This window comes from Triturus cristatus, chromosome 7 (genome assembly GCF_964204655.1).
Source record: "Triturus cristatus chromosome 7, aTriCri1.1, whole genome shotgun sequence".
NCBI lineage: Eukaryota > Metazoa > Chordata > Amphibia > Caudata > Salamandridae > Triturus > Triturus cristatus.
This window is the reverse complement of record NC_140590.1, coordinates 429,303,913-429,322,963: the sequence shown is the minus strand read 5'-3', so window position 1 is coordinate 429,322,963 and position 19,051 is coordinate 429,303,913. Positions and strand designations below refer to the sequence as shown.

The window sequence follows — 19,051 nt, the reverse complement described above, 5'->3', positions numbered from 1 at the left end:
TTGACCTGAGGACTACCTCTCTGCCAAATTTCTAGTAATTCTGTTCAGCCGTTCGGGCTGTAGCCCTGTCTAAAGGTCCTATGGAAAAATGCATGGGAAAAATGCGTTTTGGGACCCCCCTTTTATCTCAGCCCCCGCTTGACGAATCCCCCCGAGACTTTCAGGGTAGGAGCGGAGCGTAGCACCCCACCTATTTTGAGAAATTCGCGAGGATTCGTCGACCGGCGCCAAAGTTATTCAAAATAGAATGTTGCGGATTTCCTATGGAAAAGGGGTCCTAACTATAACTACCTACTGGCGACCGCCAGTAGGTAATTTATGTCATGGCAGTAAAAATAAATGTGGCCCAATAGCACATGCTCTTTAGAGAAATTGTATTAAAAAATATGAATTCACATACCTATTACTACAGTGCAAATGTCAAATTCGGGTTTATTACCACAGTACAGCAAAAGTGACGTTAAAAACACATTTAACTGTCTTGCATATTGCATGTAACAATTACTTTAGTAATTAGTCGTTTTAACATGCATGGCCCTTTAAAACTCCATTCAGGACCGACCCACCCTTGCTTATGGAGTTTGTCCCTGTCTTTGCTTCCTTTGCCCATGTCCAGTGACTATAATCAGTCCCTGTCAGGCCATGATCGGCGGCAGTGCAGCTCTATGGCAGGGACTCTTGGACTTACATGAGCTGCTGGAAATCTGCAAAGGGAATGCTGACTAAGGGAATACACCAAGAGCACACAAGAATCTTCCATCTTCACTTTAAAAGGGCCTTCGTCCAACTGCTGCTCCTGTCTTCAGATTTCCTTTCATCACTCAGGGCTCTGACGATATGTATTTGAGGCTATGCAGATCTGGCTGGACACCAACTGAATCTTTGCTCTTCTGGACTGTTTTTGCTGTGTTTCAAAGATTGCAGGCCTGCTTTAGAGGTGTGGAGCAGCATACCCATAAGGGGATAGCGCTCTGGCCAACTATGAACTTCCCAGTACCTACAGGCCTGGAACTATAGGGGCATATTTACAAGGGCATTGCGCCACCGGAGCATCGCTTTTTGCGATGCTCTGGTGGTGCTGTGCCCTGCTCTATAGTTACAAGGCAACACTAAGCCGCTTTGCATGTCTTAATGCTGCCTTGTAAATATGGTTCCCCTCCACACAGTTTTCTGCAGCAAAGGGGCGGATAATGGGTTTGCTGTGGTTATTCCCACGCAACACCCATTGCTTTTTGACACTGCTCCACATTTACAAGAATCTGTAGATCTGAGGCTGCGCCAAAAACATACATCTACCCAGGGGAGGCGTTAGACTGGGGCAACGAGGAGAAATACTTTTATTTCTCCTCGGTTTTTGCTCTATGTGTGCTGCATTCTGCAGCACACATAGAAGGAACAAAATGCCAATGATGATTGTTTTTGTGCAGGAAGGTGGTCCTTCCTGCGCAAAAATATTTATCCCTGCAATGCAGGCACCCTTGCACCTTGGTGCAAGGGTGCCTGTGCTGGAGCTAGGCTGCTTTTTTTGTGCCGGTGCAGAGGTGAATAAAGGAATGCGCCATATTGTTTGTTGTAAATACAGCGCTTTCCTGCACTTAGAAAATGACGCAGCGCGGTGCAGCAAAATTACTTCTGGCACTGTGCTGCGCCAATTTCTTGTAAATATGCCACCCAAAGTCCTCAAGCAGGAGCAGATAAATCTGGGCCTGTAGACACCAGGCCTGGACATGCTAGCAGAGTTGCTGGGCAGTAAGCATAGAAAGACTCTCCTCTCATGCTGCAGAGCTTAATCCAAGTAAGGATGGGAAGGGAACGGTCATGGACATTATTTAGGGGTCGCCAGGGGTTGCAGTTGTGATCCCTGACATGCCCCTTGCGACCCCTGTCACTGGTTTGTAACAACCCCTGGCCTCAGAGGTAGCATAATCAGCACCAAGAAGAGAGAGGCAGATTGCCCTTCCGGGTTTCATGCTCCACCTTTGCTTTCATTCCATTTTTTCTTACCCTAATTGTGAATGATGTGAATAATGTGAGTGAGAGTCATTGACAGATAGTGAGTGGAAAGAAGTGAGATAGAGTGTCAGTATGACTGAGTCAGAATGAGTGACAATACAAGTGGGTGCACATGACTGAGGAAGTATGAGTGAGTGAAAGTTGGAGTTAATGTGAGTGAGTGTGAATAAAGTAAACCAAATGAGTGAGAGTGTGTAAGAATAAGTGAGCAAAAGTGAGAATTACAGAGGAACTGAAAGTAAGCATAAGTATGATTGAGTCAGAGTAAGAATAAGTGAGAGTGAGTAAGAGTGAGTGCAAGATAGTGAGTGAGAATAATTGAGTGCAAGTGGGAATTAATGATGGAATGTGAGTGAGTGAATGTAAGTGAGTGGGAATCTGGTGGTATGCTTGCCAGTCTGCCATCAACCCTGGCATACTGAAAGTAATTCTTGACTTATAGAAGCACCCATGGAAAAATACTGTAGTAGGCATACTGGAGGCAATTATTAGCATGTTTGGCACCTGTGAACAATACTGGTACTGGTCTGCTGGAGGTAATTCTTGGCATAATGGGCACCCATGGTAACATGCTGGCACTTGTACAATTGAGGAAATTGTTGGCATGGGGACACTATAGGGAAAATGCTGGTATTAGCTCATAAGACATACTTCTTGGCAGAAGGGAGGAAAACCATGGCATATGGGGGGCACCATGACCAAATACTGGCCCTGAAGTGCAGGAGGTAATTTGACATAAGTGTAACCCATGGTATATGATGGAATTAATTGTAAAGTTCTGACAGCAGGGTTTTGTAGGAAACTTATGGAACAAGGGGGCACCCATGGCACGAGGGGCACCCATGACAAAATGCTGGCCCTGGCATAATGGAGGTGAGTTTTGACAAAAAAGGCATCCATAGAACATTGTCAAATCCTTGACAGTGTCAGATTTCATTGGCTTTGCTCACCTTGAAAGGACTAGAATATGCCTCTGACTTTTTATGAAATTTATGTGAAAGTTGGATTTGCCCACATTATTTTAACGTTTCCTTGGTGGAAGACCCCCGCAGTCTGGAGCGCACCTAGAGGAGGTCTAGCTCGCTACAATTCAAAGTATTACATCCCACCACTTTCAAAGATCATGTCAGCACCTTACCATAAGTGGTTTCTAAAACAGACATTTGTCTGTGTTGTGTTTAGGCCTGGGTGGTAAAATCTGCTCCGCTCGAGGAATTTGCAGAATTTTGGCAATTCCACGTTCCGCTGAGAATGCGGAAAATTCTGTGATCTGCGGCGTAGTGGTATTTTTTCCTTGTTCGCACTTTCAAAATGCGTGTTCGCGCGCCCAGTAGCGACTTACCGGGATCCCTGCGTTCGCTGACGAGTTTTTCTATCCTTTCGCATGCGCCACGAGATTCTGGTAGCCGGCCGCGTGAATCCCGTGAGAGTGTGCGATGGCGAACACGTAATTCAGATGCGCCATCGGACATCCGCATTCAATAACAGAAGACACGCATCACGAACGGGAGGGACAAGTGAAACAAGATGGCCGGGCCAATTGGCGACCGCATGGGAAAGTTGGCAAGATATTTCCCCCCGAGCATGTAAACAGCGTCCCCGAACAGGAAAAACTCATCGCGAACGGGCGAAACAAGCAATTCTGCATGCACGCAGGATTCTGCGTAGTTCGCTGAGATTTTTTACCATTTCGCGGAACTTTGCGTAACGCGACTACACAAATTCCGCCCACCCTTACTTGTGTTATACTAATCATGCAGTTATTACAGAACTACAGCAATGTCAATTATTGTAATATCTTCAGGTCATGTGATGCCACTGCTGGGGGGATTTAGGGTCAAAGGTCATATGATGTCACTTCCTGTGAAGTCATTAAGATCAAAGGATTTCACTTACAGCTACCCTTGGCATTTTGGTGAATCGATGTCCATGGGAAGAGATGACCCACACACACTTGGAACAAGCATTTCCAACGTAATAGGTCTTGCATTTATGAGAGGTTGAGCTATTGGCATTGTAAATGACAATGCCTTTTGTTTATGTGTTGTTTTTAAAACAGATAGATAAAAGGCATTACATTTACAATGCCAATAGCTTAAACTCTTTTAAATGCGAGACCTTTTGCATTACAAATGCGTGCTATAAAAATTTTAAAAAGCGTTAGGAGAGAACGTGTCCTTCCTGCAACAGTAGGCAGGACATTGCTATTTGAGAAAATAGTGCTCGGAGACTGTAATTAAAGCCTACCAAGAAAACAACACACGTAACAGGGGGTGTCACCATGGGAGGTTACAAAATGAGATAAGGCGGTACTAAGGAGGGTCTACTAAGCCATTTGACCAATGCATAGTCACAGTTTATAGTGGACAATGACACAAGCCAATGAAAAATGTGGGTGGAGAGTGAGCGGAGCTTCAGGTCCCTACCCCATACAGCATGCCTTGCAGAGCAGTGCATGCCCTGCTCAGGCTTGACGTAAAAATGTAGATAAAGAGCAAATATGTTGTCCCGTGCAGAGGCAAAAAAAGGAAACACAATTCTTTTGCATATTTGGTGGGACTTGCTACTGTTCAGCATTGTTTGCAATGCAGAGGCAGCCAAACACAAGCACATGAAAGGTGCAATAGTATGCATGGCAGTGTGCCTGGTGTGGCTTTCCAGGTGTACTGTTACTCCTGTTTTGATAATTGGGAATAAAAGTGTTCAGGAGTCTAAGAACTCTGACCATACTATTACACTGTTCTTTGTGCATTGGAGTTACTTTTTCGATGGGAATAAGAACGTGTGAAACTATTTTAGCTTTTGATTGGTACTCATTGATGGCACGTATTATGTTTGTTTCCTTTCAACCTCTTGACCCTAGGATGGAAGTCTTACAGTAGTCATTTGGTCTGTAAATGTGTTAAATATTCAATAATTGAAGATTTCTTTGCTCTTCATTTTCAATTAAAAGAAGAAGAAAATGGACCCTTTCACCTTTATGAGGTTTATATAACAAATTGTATCTGTAATGTTCTATGGAAAACGTTTTTCCAAAAACTATATGTAAATAACAACTATCTGCATAATTGTTTGTCAACCTCATAAGATGAAATTCAACGGCGGACATCTCCGGCTCGTAGTATTTGTTATTATTCTTCATTTTATATAAGCAAATCCATTTTAATGAATCTTTCCTTGTTCAGGCATGCTCTGTGAATTTATTTTGGTGGTATATATTAATCATTTACTTACTAGGATGAGATTGTTTGAAAGAACAAATCACGCAGTGGAGGACAGTGAAATGAAATAAAAATAGTTTGAAGGTATTCATAAAATCAACTCTTCCATACTTAAAAACAGATACCAGATGGCGACTGTCTATCAATGAGTCTCTCAAAAACCACTACGATTAAATTGAAACTTGTCAACAATGTGTTTGATTTGTTCTAGGTGATATTAGCAAGGAATAAGTAAAAATATTTTTCAGCATATTCAAGGATCCGGAATTATAATGAACTGATGTTGACGTGTTAGATGGGGTTACTGGATGGACCCTGTGAATGTAGACCACAAACAGTTCCTCAAGGAAAAGAGAATGCATATTTTAAATCAAATATGTATACAAAGTCTATGATGCTTCAGCTGCATGAAATACTGTCCAAGTAATCTAAAAATGTGAAATGTGTCAAAAGTTTAAGGAAACATAGAAAAATACATTGCGAATCCAGATGAGGACTGCGGAGCCCATCCACCTAGCTCTCTCACCTACTCTTCCCTTTTTGTTGGTCACGTGTTATTGTTTTCCCCAAATTGCCTCTTTCCTTTTATTTGCATATCTTATTGCTACTTCTTAAATAAAGAAACTGAGGAAATGGGTTGTTTATCCATCAAATAAACATACTACTTCACTCACAGCTGGTGTCCACGCTGTAATATTTTCCTTGTATTAACAAACGTTCCATTTAAAAAAAGACCCCACCCCATGTTCATGAACGTCAGGAGAAATTAAAAATCTGCAGTACAAGGGGAAAGTCACTTTTCATAATGCATAAGTGGGTGGGTAACATATCCCTCTCTTTGCCTTTTTAGGTCTCGCCTGACCCAGCGCATGCGCTGGTCTGGCGAGACTTATTGAGAGGGCTCCAAAAAGTGCTACCAGGCCAGCCTAGAGCTACAGTGCATGTGCGCGGGCACGCGCGCCGTGCTTTACCGAGATTACTTTCACTTTCGCGGCCACACGGCCGCCTGGCATTGCCAATAGGTCTCGCTTTTGGGACCTTATAAGTATTTAGTTATGCAACTGTTGCATGGCTAAACACTTATAAGGTCCCAAAGGCTAGACCTATTGGCTATGCCAATGCTTGTTATACAAGCTGCAGAGAGATAAAACACAAGAAAAGTGTATTTACACTTCAACTCTTCCTGGTCTGTAAAGAACCAAGTGATTATAAAATCCACTCCAGACCTCAAGGCTGGGTACAATACACAATACTATCTGACATTCTCTAATGGGACAGTTGTGTCTGCTCTTTCCCACAATCCAAACCCACAGGCCTCTTCAGAGGTTCAGGGAGGGTTCTGGTGCCCTACCTCACATTCCTGGCTTTATTTGTCTCTGTTATTCCCCGAACCATAGCTAAGGGCCTGGAAGGCTTGTTTGCCCACCCATGCTTCTATTGAAAGCTCTCAATCATTCTTAAGTGCTGACGCTGATTTCTTGCAGATCTCTCACTCCCATCTTTGTTGCATTCTCTGCCCTATGTACAAACTCCCAGTCATCTCCCAGAGCATTGGAGCATTCTATTGCTGCTGTTTGATGCTGTTGTTCTTCCTGTCAATTTAATGGCATGGGGAGAGTCTTTATACAAGCATTCCTGCAGCAGCGTTCCTATCCTTCTCCCACATGCTTTAGTGGAAGAAAGAGGACCAGCACATCTGAGAGCTGTCCCTCTGTTTTAAATGCAATTACACGAGAGTAGTTGGCATATACGTTGCAATTGCTGGATGCTTGATTTCCTCCCCGTACCAGGGGAATGAGGGGGAAGCACCTAACAACTATGAATCTTCACTTTGGTGACACAAGCATTTTGAGTGATCATTTACTGTGTGTTTCCTATTTAAAAAGAGTGATGAAAGAATATTCTGACCAACCCTATTTCTTCTATGTTTACTGAAACTTACAAATTGTATTGTACTCCTCAATTATGTTGGAAATATTTGGGCATCCCCTTGCTTTGCCATTTAGTGTCACCTCAACTAATTTTGATTGAGCATTAAGTGTACGCATTAACTGCATGCTTTTGTTGAAATGGACCGATGAACAAACACTTTGACAAGAAGCCTTTCTTCCATGTTTACTGTGATATTTAAATCGTAACAAAACTGCAAATTTGTGTTTTAAATGTATAGATAATTTCTGGTCAACTATTATAAACACATAGCACGTACATAGTGAAAGTCGACAAATACTTTTACCATGTCTACTATCCCTTTCGTCATGTCTTTGGCAGACTATGATCTGAGTCTATGTTTTACTTTGTTTTGTCCGTATTTATGTGCACTTGTTCGGCAACATTGATGTGGGGTATCGTTTCTAGGTTGAGCCTCAGCACGCATGCGCTGTCTACAAGACATGTTGTAGTCAGTATACGGCGTGTAAACCCACCTGCTGCTTACTATAGGCTGACTCCTGTGTCAGTCTTCTTTGCTGGCTTCTTATTGGTTGGCGCTTCTGATACTTCACTTCCATTGTATTGCAAGGAGCACCAACAACCTGTTTTGTTAAGCTGTAAGTTTTCATTTGTTCTGTTTAGGGACTAATTCTTTTATTTTGTATTGTGCCACCACAGCGCCTAGCACGGCACCCAGTTTCGTGGTTTTTTTTGTTATCACCATGACGCCCGCTTCACTGGCTGCCAGGCACATAACTTAAATATGCACAGGTGCATGCTTTAATATTTTATTATGGGATGTCGATAAATATGATCAAGAAGTACTTTAACAGCTGGCCAATTCGGCGCACTATAGGCTTCTAGAGGAAAATCCAACACGCAAACTAAAAGAAAAGATTCTAGAGACTACTACGGACGCACTCAATCAAGGGTGGTTATGCAAAAATGAATTTGACTTCCTCAACACAGATAATTGTAAGATTCCCACCATATATGTACTCCCTAAAGTGCATAAAAACACTGAATGTCCACCGGGAAGACCCATAGTATCCGCCTGCGGTTCCTTGTTGGAACCATTGGCCAAGTACATAGGTTCGTTTCTCACTCCATTGGTCAAGGAAACCCAATCGTATGTGAGAGATACGATGGATTTCATAACACAAATAGAGAATCACGCATATGATGTCGACAGGCAGCTTTTGGTATCCTTTGATATTATATCATTGTATACCAATATTCCGCAAGACGAGGCGTTGGCAGTTATGAAATCTAGATTGGAAGAGAGGGAAAGACCACATCAAGTACCTACTGACTTCATAATCGCATTGGCTACCCTGTGTTTAAAAAACAACTTCTTCAGTTTCAAAGATGCTTTGTACCTTCAAGTAATGGGAGTAGCCATGGGCTGCTGTTTCTCACCAGAAATAGCCAATTTGGTTATGGATGAGTTTGAGAAGAAATGGATTTATAGCGACACCAACCCATTTAAATCTCGGGTATGTATGTGGTGTCGCTATATTGATGATGTTTTTATGATCTGGGGTGGCAACGAAACAGATTTGTCGGACTTTCATAATTGGCTAGACGCTAGAACATCAGAACTTAAATTCACGGTCACAAAAGACAAAGATAAAATCAATTTCTTAGACGTCCTTGTACAACATCAGGACGGGCAATTGATAGTCAGTCTATACACCAAACCCACAGATCGTAACACCTTACTGCACTTCACAAGTGGACATCCACGTACTTTAAAGGAGAATTTGCCTTATGGGCAATTCCTCCGTATACGGAGGAATTGCTCAAACAAAGAGGATTACTTTGCTTGTGCAGAAATTTTAAAAAACAAATTAATCTTGCGCGGCTATCCCAAAAAATTAACCAAAGCAGCACTCAAAAGAGCATGGTACACACCACGTGAAGAATTACTAGTTCCTAAGCAACACGATGATGAATCACCTCTCACCTGTGTGCTTACATACGGACCCAAAGCCAACAAGATTAAAAAGATAATTGTATCCAATTGGAAATTAATTGATAATTTGGATATCCAAAAACCATTGTTCGCATTTAAGAAAGGTAAAAACATCAGACAACACCTAGTACGGGCTGCAAGAACCACTGAACCTCAAAGAAAAGATCTCAGGGGTCTATTAAGTCTTCCACCTGTTGTAGGACACTTTAGATGCCAAAATTGTGTGGCATGCAAAATGACCAGCGATTCAAAACATATAATCATCAATGGTTCTAAACACGAACAAAAAGTGTTTTCGAATTGTAACACAAATAACACCATATATTGTGTGAAGTGCCCCTGTAATCAATTTTACATAGGGCAAACGACCCAGCCGGTAAAGAAACGTATCCTGCAACACAAGTCCAGGATTAAATGCAAGACACAGGGGGCCCCCTTAGTCCAACATTTTCTCTCGCATAACCATACAGAAAATGACTTTCACTGGTCTGTCTTGTTGGTCCTGCACGACTCTAATAGTGACACTCTACAAATGAAACTCAATAGAGCGGAGGCAAGACTAATAGAGAAATACCATACAAGTACACTAGGCCTTAATGATAGGGACGAAATGTGGTCCTTAATTCAGGATCCCTAAGATTAGGGGTCAGGACAGTCCACACGAAGCACCTGCTGTCTCTACTCTTTTTTCAGACCAGCTGCTGGTATACATGCTTGTTTGGTGTTATCTGGAATATGTATAAGAACCTTGTACTGTACCCAATATGAGTCGCTATGTATGTGAATACATCATAATATAAATACATTGATGTTTTGTGTGCAGCCGGTGTTCGGCTAATAGCTATATTGTAAGGAATGGCAGTACCGTCCACATTAGGAGTTATCTTTTTTCTTCGCTACATTTATTGTATTATTGGTTCGTGGTCCGACATCCTTTTTTTCTCTGGGTGGGTATTTTACTTTTCCGGTCTTCTATGTCTATTAATTATAATGGAGATCGCTGGTTGGTCAGTACGGAGTCCGTTTTTAGTGTTTAGTATTTCTATCCCCCGGGTCTCCGATTACGTGATTCCTGTGTGGAACCGTTAGGAGAGCCGGAGCGTCCACGAGGAGACTACTTTGCTCACAAGGTGCGTTTATCCGAGAGTCTTATTCCCGATAGATCTAATCAGGGCTTGCTCCCATTAGTTGCCCTTGTTCTCACAGTATTGACGCTGTTTCCTTTTGGCATTAGATCCGTTAAGAAATACCGGAAGAGCGTACAGCGATAGGAGACTTTGGTCCAACGTGTATTCACTTGACTCGCAAATCAGTTGCTCGAAAGGTAGAAATATTTTTCCGTTTTCTCTAACGTAGTTCGGCATTCTCTAGATTGCATTCATTGATTTAGTTTTCTGATGTGCATTTAGATTTCTTGCTTGAGGAATCGCCCATTTTTCTGGGTTCACAACTTTGGATGGATTCTGTTGTCGCTACGGCACAATAGGTAACTATACAGCATTTTGCAGCAGGTCTATACGCATGCCTATACATCATACACTAATTACTTGGTGTGATGGCTGGCCTTCTATTTCACCTACACCCTGTACAGTTAAAAGACTTGCCCCGCACGATAATTAGTGGTTACTCGGTGGTTGGCCTTTTCTTCCTTTTCCACAGTCTATGGTTTCTTTTTAAACGGGACGTGGTGTCTTTGGTACTGCTACTTCCAGAGAGGGTTGACATATCTGGGTTAGTTTGTCTGTAATTTTTCTTGTAGTATTGTTGTATATATTGGTACATATAATTAGTTAAAATCATTGTAAAATAGTGTGTTTTAATTTTAGATGGTGTTTCAGGAGTTATTTCCTTATAATCCCTAGTCCTGATGAGGCCCCTAAGCAAGTTGGGCTGAAACGCGTCGACTTCTGTTGAATGTCAAGAGCCCCGGACAAATCTAAATCATTGGTTCATTGGAGTGATACATAGTACTCACAAAGTGCATCAAGGGTGTAATTACTTTCACCCTCACAGTACTATCTAATGGGGCGATTTTGAAAGAATGGAATGTTCATGATAATAGAGATAACATCCATTGTGTAGGGACATAAGGAATGGACGTTTAGTCCATATTTGTACATACCTGTATTTTTTCCTTTTTTCCTTTTTGTTTTGTATAATGGACGGATGTTCATTCAATTATATGTAAAATGAATGTGTGAAATTGTTTTTTGAATATTGATAAAAAAAGCTTATCCGAACATTTCTGTGTCCAAACAATGATATGGTAGATAAATGATTGATTTCTGCGTAAAAATAAGTGTGTGGTGAAGGAATAATTTATGGTGTCCTTCACATTTTGAAAATGATTTTTTGATCTATTCCTTCGCATCATCCAGTTTTTTTGCTTTTAATATTTTAGCACAGCACCCACTTATTTTATTTAAATTGTTTACTGCTTCGTGTTGTTTTTTTTTTTTTACATCACCATGGCACAGGAACCACACTTTATATTTTAGCATGGGGCCCACTTTAATTGTTCCCTGCCTCGTCTCTATGTTCATGCCAAATGCGTCCTCAAAATGTATTCAAAACAGTGTCCGGTAGATGACTCTGCAGCAGATCTTGCAACTCCAGCAAATGAGAGACCTATTGCATTGCAAATGCTTGTTAAATAATGTGAACCTGAACCAAGGCATTCAAGCACTTTACAACTGATCCATACTATATTGCACATTTTTGTTAGGCGCAGGGAGATTAAGTGATTTGACTACAGCCAGAGGATGGTGAGCCGAAAATGGGATATGAACCTGGTTCTCCATATTCCTCTATGCACTAGCATTGCATGCTCTCATTGCCAGTGCCACGCAATCGCAGAACAAACATACATGTGCCAGCCACGGCTCATAAAAATGGTGCTAAGGATCCACGAGAAAGGAAGGACAGGATCTTTCGGCCATTCTCTCAATGCCAGTCACAAAGATATCGGGCTGTTTCTACATCTATAATCAACTGCTGCTACCACTGCCAGTGATCTCAACCCAGCGAGAGGACAGTAGTCATTGCCAGAAGGAGAGCTGCACCTAGTCTACTCCGGCAGACCACTGAGTCCTGCTCTGGTGGATCTCAATGCACATCACAGGTATGCGTTATTCACACATTTCTTTTGTGCAGTGAGGCAAAAAAATCAACACAAAGGTACGTTTGTTATGGAAAACTTAAGGCAGGGGGCAGGCTCCACCAAAGCATGCTGGGGACATTCCTGTCCCAAATGGGTTGCTTAGGGCAATCTCAAAATATCGGTTCGTCTTAGTTAACTTTTTATCTTTTCCAAAAGTGATACCTTAACCCTTCACGGTTTCAGATGCATTAGCTCAAATATCCTGTACTACCAGATCCATTTTCAGAGGTTGTTTAGTATCTACTTACTTTTTTTCTCATACATTGAGTAGTGAAATGGCGGATTACGTTATGTTTGTGAATGCTGTTATTTCTGTCGAGTAAACCTAGTGCTCGGCCTTCTAACCAAACGCTGAGCATCACGCTGACTCAGCAAGAACCTGTTTAGTCACTCTGTTCACTGTGGAAAACTTTAAAATTTGAGTTTCGTTGGCTCTGCTGCTTCCCCTGAACTTCCTGTAGAACTCTGCTCCGAAAGGACAATCCCTACACTTTGATATCCTACTTATCAACGTCATTTTCTTAGGAGAGGCTTCATTCACCAGCACTCTCTACTGCACAGCGCTCAATTAATGTCCAGTCCAGCATATGTTACTCGTATCACTAGTGTCAGAGACAAAGAGGAAGCAGCAAGCATGATGCTGTTGAATCCTTTGCCAGAACTTACCCCAAGAAACACATGGACCGTTTTTGAAAAAATAATGAAACATCTGGTATCAGATATAAAAACATACCTTTGTTGGATCAATACCCAAGAAAGCAATCATTTATTTTGTGTCATAATATTTTTCATGCTATTTAAAGGCGCAGCAAAAGCAGCACCACTCTGTATTCCAGTGAAAGGCTTGAACTTCACGCACAGTGTATCTGGGAAACACAGACGCCTGCTCCATCTGACAATGCAGAAGAGAACCATGAGATTCAGCTCGTTTCCCCTTCCGATTCACAAACCCAGATTAAACATTTTAACAGAGGTTTTCCATCAAATATGTTGGCAGGCTTGCCTCCTCTGCTTAAGTAAAACCTCAAACTCTAGACTTCTTTGCAAGGACATGGGTAATTTCTCTCCCAGAATGGCTAAATTCTTCCCCAGAGGAGCAACTTAGAAGACAGAATGACTCTAGACTTTAGTGGATGCAATACAGTGCTGGAGGGGTTTCCGTCAGTGGAAAACACTCTATCCATATAACTGTGAAGATGGTGGCTATGTGGCTGCAGATACGGGCAGTGATTCTGACCCTTTAATGCTGGAGTCGCTATTCAGGGGTGTAATGCAGGCCCCTGTGGTGTACAGGGACCCCAAGCTGTCTTGTGGCCCCCAACCCTTCGGGCCAATTCAGGGAGCTTATTCACCCCAAGGCCAATATCTATCTGTGGGATATAGAAGACTCCGGCACTTCATCACATTCTGCAGAGGGGCCCCATTGTTTTGTGTTTTACCACTTTCTCCATTATCCTGGGGTGTAGTTTCAGGGGAGCTGTTTGTATACATATATACTTATACTTGGTTAGATAGTTGGCCCTGAGTCACGTCTGATATGCCTATGTAGGTTTTACCTTTCATCTTGATTTTAGAGTTTTTAACTTGTTCATTTATTGGATCATATATATATATTACCTACTGGCGGTCGCCAGTAGGTAGTTATAGTTAGGACCCCTTTTCCATAGGAAATCCGCAACATTCTATTTTGAATAACTTTGGCGCCGGTCGACGAATCCTCGCGAATTTCTCAAAATAGGTGGGGCGCTACGCTCCGCTCCTACCCTGAAAGTCTCGGGGGGATTCGTCAAGCGGGGGCTGAGATAAAAGGGGGGTCCCAAAACGCGTTTTTCCCATGCATTTTTCCATAGGACCTTTAGACAGGGCTACAGCCCGAACGGCTGAACAGAATTACTAGAAATTTGGCAGAGAGGTAGTCCTCAGGTCAAGGAAGTGCCTTTTGTAGGTTTGGTGTAAATCTGTTCAGTAGATTCTGAGAAAATAGCCTTTAAATCAATATATATATCTGAGCCAGCTTACGGTACGCTTACCGTAAGCTTACCGTACGCGTACGGTGGCGTGCGCGAGCGCGATTCTGATTGGCTGTTACATCTAAGTAAACATTCGAATCGGTCGAAACCAGGAAGCGGCGGCCGCCATTTTCTCTCTCGCACTCTGAGGGGGGGGCTGTAAATAAAGGCAAAAAACATATAAAGGGGCTGTTTAGACAGCGCCCATGCACATAGCCATGTTAGTTGAGTCCTCAAAGGCCAAAAACGGTAAATTCGTATTTTTTGAAAATTTCGCCGATTACGCTTACCGTACGCGTACGGTGCGCTTACGCTAAAAATTTTAATAAAAAAAAAAAAACTCTCTGTGCATGGCATATTATTGTCATCACTTACAAATTAAATTTAACAGATTACCTATCACAAGGAAGCGCATAATATGTCCTCCATGTGCGCATGGTGCGTAACGTGGGCACGCGGTGCGCGTAGCGCACTGCGTGCCCACCTTGCGTGTACGGCACTAACTGCGTAAAGTAGGGGCGCGGTGCGCGAAGCGCACCGTGCGCGCACGGAACGAACTGCGTTAAGTGGGCGTGCACGCCACGAATGGCGTAAAGTAACTTAGCATTTAAAAAACCGTACAAATTCACTGAAAAAACCATAGGTTTCACACACGTTATAGTTAGGAATTAGCATTTAAAAAACCTTGCAAATTCACTGAAAAAACCATAGGTTTCAGACATGTTATAGTTAGCGGAAATTTTACTGATAAAAAACCAATGAAATTCCCCCCGTTATAGTTAGTGCAGGCAACTATAACTCACGCGACCGCAATCTTCTGCTGATGACATATGTGTCTTTATGAAAAAAAAATATTTCTAATATATGTATAGCTAAAAATTTATGGAAGAAGACATGGGCAAATAAGTGTCTAAATACAGTATTAGCATCAGCAGAGGATTGCGGTCGCGTGAGTTATTAGTTGCCTGCACTAACTATAACGGGGGAATTTCATTGGTTTTTTATCAGTAAAATTTCCGCTAACTATAACATGTCTGAAACCTATGGTTTTTTCAGTGAATATATATATATATATATATATATATATATATATATATATGAATGAAAAGAACTTCGTCAACTGCTACCACAATCACTGGAAAGACGAAAACGGACCCAAATCTATTCAGTGCAAGGTAGTTTGATTTAACCATGGGTGCACCACGCATCGCCATGACGCGTTTCGGCCTCAACACGGAGGCCTTGATCACATGACGCATGAGGTAGAAGCCAAGAAATTTAAAGTGCAAGTATTCATAACACGTGACAGTCGGGCCAATAGATATAGAAAAAAAATATATATATATAGCCATGAGATCTCAAACCGAACTCGGTGACTGCAATGATTTAAAATAGTGATACAACTGTTATCAATTTCGGCGCAAAGTGTGCAAAAAACAATTGTGCAAAATTGCAAAATACAGAATATGCCAAGTCATCAAAATTGACAGTCCATGTGGACAAAAATGGTATTCAATTAGAATAATAATGCTAGATGTTTTTTACATAATACTGTTTAGCCAATGCATAGACTGTGAAAAATACAATATATCAGTTACTCAGTGTGATAGCAGCATTATTGAGCAAATGTGCAAACTGGGCAAGGTGCAAATTTCCGCAAGTGCAAATATGGGCATGTCAGAAATGTTCCCCGTAATGAGGTAACAACTAAATAATGTATAACATGCTAACGTGCAATGCAATCACATCTTTTACCAAACATTTCTGCTGCAATATTGTTCCTAATGAAACAGCAACAACACCACACTTATTGTTCTCAGAGACCCCAATATTAACACACAATTTGCCAAGATTGTCATCAGAGTATCTGGCCTACAATCTCATCGCACTCAAAGAAATTAAAATAGAAAAAAACATACATTAAATAATGACAGTTTCCCTAAGTCTCCCCACATACTAGACCTGGAATCTTTTACTGGAAGAAAATTAATATCAACCATCTTGATTGTATAATTCATACAACTTTCTAGTTAAAGGAACAAGATTACTAAGTCTCTGGGAGAGCATTGATAACTATCTATTTTCATAAATATTTAAACCATAATCTAGAAGCTGCGATGATATGATACCAAAAGCCTTGTTGACCACACATCTAATCTGCCCTAAAAGGTCACGAACCAGTGAAGTGTATAAAAAAAAGGGGGAGGAGTGAGGTGATTATGGAATGGAGATAACTAAAATACTAGTAATCTGTGCTAAAAATATATACAAAAAAGCGGCAGAAATGGACAACCCACGCTTAAACCATATATGAATGCGGGATATGACCCAATTCTAAAGATGTCGTGCCATTACAGTCAACTGCCTGATGGGGTACTGAATGAAATTGTAGACAGGTAAAAAGATCCTCACTCAAATTTAGGCCATTGGGGGTTCTGGAATCCAGCTCTAGAATGTACCTGGTCTCCAACTGCCTAAGCAGGGACTCACGGTCACCCCCCCCGGCGTAGCCGTGGGACTGTATCCACTACAAAATAACTCAAAGAGTCTAAACAGCTACCGTGGATCTCTTTAAAATGCCTGGCAACTGGGTAAGTTGCGTCGTTGTTGCTGATAGCCCGCATGTGCTGGAGAATGCGTTTGTGAACCTGCAACTTGGTACTACCAACATATTGCAGGCCACACGCACACTCCAGCACGTACACGGCATATTCAGTTTTACATGTCAATTTTTTTGATATCTTAACAGGAACGTCACTGAAAGGAATTTTATATGTTGTCTTGTTCCTACCCAATTTGCAAGCTTTACAACTAGCACACTTGATGAAACCTTTAGAGCTCTGTATCCACGAATTACTTGTGTTGATTTCTGGGCTGCTCTACACCAGCATGTCATTCATGGAGCGAGCCTCTACGAAATGTGATAGCTGGGGATTTAGGCAACAAATCACCCAATATTGGATCGTTACGAACAACCGGCCAATTTCTATTGAAGATCATGCGCAATTTGTTATGTTGCCGGTTGTAGGTGGTAATTAGCCTCGGTGGCTCTAGGTTGGAACTAGAAGATTTGGATGATGCAATAGAAACAGAACTGTATTCTAGTGCTGCAGAGCGAGAGATGGAATTAGCTTTCTTCATCGCTATGTCAAGCATTTTAGCGGTGTATCCTCTGGCTAAGAAGCGTTGCCTACTCTTCAATTGGACCTCCACATAATTATTATTATTATTATTATGTTTCTTATATAGCGCCTGAATCGACCCCCGAAGGGGTATCTCCGCGCTTGCCTTGGGAACCCGTCCTGGCTTTTCCCTGTGAGATAGCCCCTACAGGGCATCCCCAAGGTGAAAGCCAGGCATCCCGCCGCGGGGGGCCGTTGTGGAGATTAAGCAAGCTTAATGCCCAGAGTTGCAGAGTGTGAACCCATGATTAGGTCAGGCACCGAAGCGAGAATTATCAAGTCCATGGACATTTGAGCTCAAGACCCTGCCGCGTCGGGAATTGAACCCTGGTCCCGGGTCTGACCTCTGCTTCAGGGTCTGCCTGCTCTAACCAGTGAGCCACACTTCTCAGTATCCATACTGCAAATCCATCTGATGCGCAGCATTTCCCCGTAGGGGATACTGCGTATCAGATGGTCAGGATGGTGGCTGGAGGCATGCAGAACTGTATTACCTGCCGTGACCTTACGATGTAATCTGGTCTCTAGGTGATTGTCTTTGATAAACACTTCTACATCCAAAAAATTCACAGAAGCTTTGCTCACATGTGCTGTGAATTCAAGATTAAAGTTGTTCACATTAATTTCTTCAATGACACATTGGCTGCTGCTTCAGACCCCCTCCAGATTACAAACAAATCGTCTATGTAACGATACCAGGCTACTATATGATTGTCCATAGCATAGCCGAAGCGGGCCCTGAGGACCTGCTCCTCCCACAGTCCCATATGTAAACAGACGAAACTGGGGAAGAAGCAAGCCCCCATAGCCATGCCTCTCCTTTGTTGGAACACCTGGCTTTGGAAAAGAAAATAGTTGTTATTCAAACATGTCTGAATCATATCAATCAGCATTTTACTGTGTTGCAACTTGTGAACAGATTTAGTCTGCAAATAGTGTTCTACTGCCCTAATTCCATCCAAATGATGGATGCTGGTATATAGGGCAGTGACATCCAGCGTTATTAGTAGATAATCATCCTGCCAGGTTACAGTTTCTATTTTCCTCAAAAAATCTCCCATATCCTGCAAATAAGAGGGTAGGTTCTTGACATGTTCCTGGAGGAAAAAATCAATATACCGTGAAACATTTTCCATCATGCTGTTTCTTGCGGAGATGATAGCTCTCCCGGAGGTTTAGCTGAGTCCTCGTGCACTTTAGGAATCAAATAAAAAACAGGAATGACTGAATGGTTGGTTTTTAAGAACTTAAATTCAGCACCACTGAGTAAACCCATGCTCTTCCATGATAGCAGCTTGGCATTGAGTTCATTCCAAGCCCGATTGACTGATTGCCAATCACCCCGTCTGTAACATTGACGATCGTTTAGATGATGGAGAGACTCTGCCATGTACATCGATCTGGGCCAGAGGACAATATTGCCCCCCTTGTCCAATTGTCGAATTACCACATTGTCATTGCTTTGCAATTTTTTCATTAAACTACCAAAGCAGTTGTTCTGTCTCTCACATTTCTGTTGAGCCTGCAGGGTCGAGATATGCAGTTTTTTAAGTTGGGTA

The 19,051-nt window shown here is 42.1% G+C and overlaps 1 protein-coding gene across 3 annotated transcripts in view; it reads right to left on the bottom strand.

The window, feature by feature from the left end:
• Positions 1 to 19,051, bottom strand: part of LOC146809872 (myosin heavy chain, skeletal muscle-like) — an 880,636-nt gene that overhangs the window by 366,486 nt on the left and 495,099 nt on the right. The window lies entirely within an intron of this gene.